Genomic DNA, 3,072 nt, shown 5'->3' on the forward strand with positions numbered 1-3,072 from the left:
TTAGGTGAAATATGTGATTATGTGAATTATGTGAATTATGTGCTTAGAAAATATTTCGAGATATTATTTCGAAATAAATTATTTTCATGAATTAGGATTTTATTCTTGCATGTGATTTTTAAATGAGCATTTCATACACAAAATTTTAGAAAAATAAATTTCCCCATGCATTTTTGGATTTTTAATTAATGTCGAAAATTAGAAAATGCTCCCCACATTTTCTTGAATTTTCGGACATCACTCACACACACACACATGATTTTTAAATTTGCATATTAATTAGTATAAGACATGCATTGGTGTGGTTGTACCTTGAGCATAGAAAGAAATACCCAAAAGCTAGCCCCCTACCCTCTAGTCTAGGCTTGCTTTTCCACTCCCACACACCACTTTAAGGCCAAAAGTCTTTCTTTCTTCTTCTCCTCCCCTTCATTTTCGGCAGCCACCACCACCACCATAGCCACCACCTTCTCAAGCTTGAACCACCCAAGAACCACCACCATCTCAACTTTCGAAAATTTGCAAAATCACCCCCACAAAATATGTATTTCCCTTTCTTCTCCATTGGCTTTGAACTCTCCAAAAAACTCTATAAATACCTCTCATTCCCAAGATCAAAATGCACTCTCCACCTCTAATCTTACTATCCTTAAGTTCAAAGTCTCCTTCTATTGAAGAAGAATTTTCGGCCAAGGCTAAGTAAGCTTCCTCTTCCTCCTTTCTTTTTCTTTTTTTTCGAAAAGAGCCAAGCTCTTCTTCATCCAAGATCTTTTTGTTCTTCTTCTTCTTTTCTTGATACATAATCTAACTCTTAATCTCTTCTTGTATTAGAGAGAAAAGAGCTAACAAATCCTTCCCCTAAAGAGTATAGGTGAGAATTCTTGAATTCTTGCTCAAACCTACAACACCACTAGTATTTTCGGTTTTTATGTGTTTCTATGTGTTTTTATTGTTTATTATGTGATTATATGTTGTAGATGATGATTGCATGTTAGTGTTTTCAAAAGATGACTTTGTTCTTGAAGTTCTATGATTTTTCGAAAATTGGGGAAAAATGTTTTAAAAGGCTTATTTGGCTTAATTAGTGCCTTGCATGTGTTGATCTAGTATTTGATTGTTGATTTTTGAAAAGAAAATGAATTTTTGGCCTAGCCATGAAACTTTCGAAAATTGGGGAAAATGTTTTAAAAGGCTTATTTGGCTTAATTAGTGTCTTGCATGTATTGATCTAGTGTTTGATTGTTGATTTTTGAAATGAAAATGAATTTTTGAATTAGGTAAGGAACTTTCGAATTTATTGAGGGAAAAAGGCTTGAAATTGCTTATGTGGTTCATTTTGTGTTTTGTATGTGTTAATCTTGTGTTGATTGTTGTTTTAAGGCCTTGCATGTTAAGATTGGTGATTGATTGTTGATCTAAGGTCTTGCATGTTAAGATCTAGTGATTGATGGTTGATCCAAAGTCTTGTATGTTAAGATCTAGTGTTTTCTATGAAAAATGGTTTAAGAACTAAGAATTTGTGCTAATTTGATTTAAAATACTCTTGCATGTGAAGATCTAGTGTATTTGCTTGAATAAATGTAAAGATGGAAGTCTTGAATTTTATTCTTGTAAAAATGCTAGATCTAGTGAACTTTGATGTTAGATTGTTTTGCATGTTAAGATTTCGGTTATTTCTATGTTGTTGTGGCTAATGATTTTGTGAAACTTTATGTGTATTTCTATGTGCTCCTATGTGCTCTTGCTTGCTTATGTGAATCATTGGGTGTGAGGATGAGAGAAGGGTAAGTAGAAGGGTGCATGGGTGGGTGCATTAAGTGTCATGAATTTTTAAAAGATAAAACTATGTTGGAAAGTCTTTCGAAGTTACGGTAAATTTCTCGGGTACGGCGAGCCTGGTACCGTAGGGCCTAGGGGTGGTTTGATCCCACGTAGTTAGACATGGTTCGTAATATATGGGGTTATTTACCGGTAACTTAGATTGGCTCTTCCGAGGGATTCCCGACAATTTTTCATGTCATGCATGTTGCATTATGGTGTTGATGATATAGGGGGAAAATCTCACTCTATGGTCTTGGGATCGTAGGGTTATAAAGGTGGGAAATTCCTTCTATAATCTTCAATACGTGTCATGGCATAGGGTTATAAAAGTGGGATATTCTCACTCTATGGTCTTGGGATCATAGGGTTATAAAGGTGGGAATTATTTCACTCTATGCGTGATGGCTTTATGTGAACGAAGAACGCCGACGAAAAAGGGAAGTATATGATTGTTTTACTTCATGTTGTATGTTCATGTATAAGATATATGTATATATATATATATATGTATAGATATATGTATGCTCTATGTGCTATGTGTATTCGATATTACTTCAAGATTCTCATTGAGTCCTCAAAGGCTCATATAGGTGTTGTATGTTTGTAGGTATACCCGATTTAGGGCCCGAGGAGTGAAGTTGGGAATCGAGCTCGAGAATCGGAAGGGGATCGTATGGAGGGGATGTGGATAGTGTTGGCTCTCAATTTAGTTATGTGGTTTTATTTGTATAATATGCTTGTAAAAACTTTTGATACGGTTTTAGGTATTTTCTACCGGTCGCTTCCTCCGATCGGTGGAAATTATTAAAAGACGACGTATGTAATAGTAATTAGGATTACCCTATTTTGTATGATTAATCGGTAATCCGTAGTCTTTTGTAAGCGAAAGCAAATTTTCACTCCTTATAAGTATGCATGCTTTCGACTAGTAGTTTCTTCGTGTTTTGTCTCCATGTTCTAAAATTATTTTCATATAGGTTTTCTTCTTAGAAAATCATGAAATTTTAGTAGTCTCTGCATCTCTCTGTGCTCATCATTTTGATAGGTCTTGTGCATAATTTGGGTAAGTATTCATTTAGTTATGATTTATTTCTCACTACTGCATTGAAACAGGGCCATTCGGGTGTTTTCTGGTCTAACTGGAGTTTTACTCACCCAAATGCCTTGTTTGCAATTGGAAAATGTTTTAAACTTATTTTTCTGCCTTGGGGTAAAATTTGGCAGTTTTTGGGTTAGTGAGGAATTTATTGT

The 3,072-nt window shown here is 34.8% G+C and overlaps 1 long non-coding RNA gene across 1 annotated transcript; it reads left to right on the top strand.

Annotated features, from left to right (window-relative positions):
- Positions 1-383: 383 nt before the first annotated feature.
- Positions 384-2,650, top strand: LOC148766870 (uncharacterized). The gene is made up of 3 exons (XR_016034280.1): positions 384-699; positions 832-871; positions 2,429-2,650. It is a non-coding gene; the product is annotated as an uncharacterized LOC148766870 (long non-coding RNA).
- Positions 2,651-3,072: the final 422 nt, after the last annotated feature.

The sequence above is a fragment of the Erythranthe guttata genome, chromosome 11 (genome assembly GCF_056151865.1).
Source record: "Erythranthe guttata isolate IM_541 chromosome 11, IM_541, whole genome shotgun sequence".
NCBI lineage: Eukaryota > Viridiplantae > Streptophyta > Magnoliopsida > Lamiales > Phrymaceae > Erythranthe > Erythranthe guttata.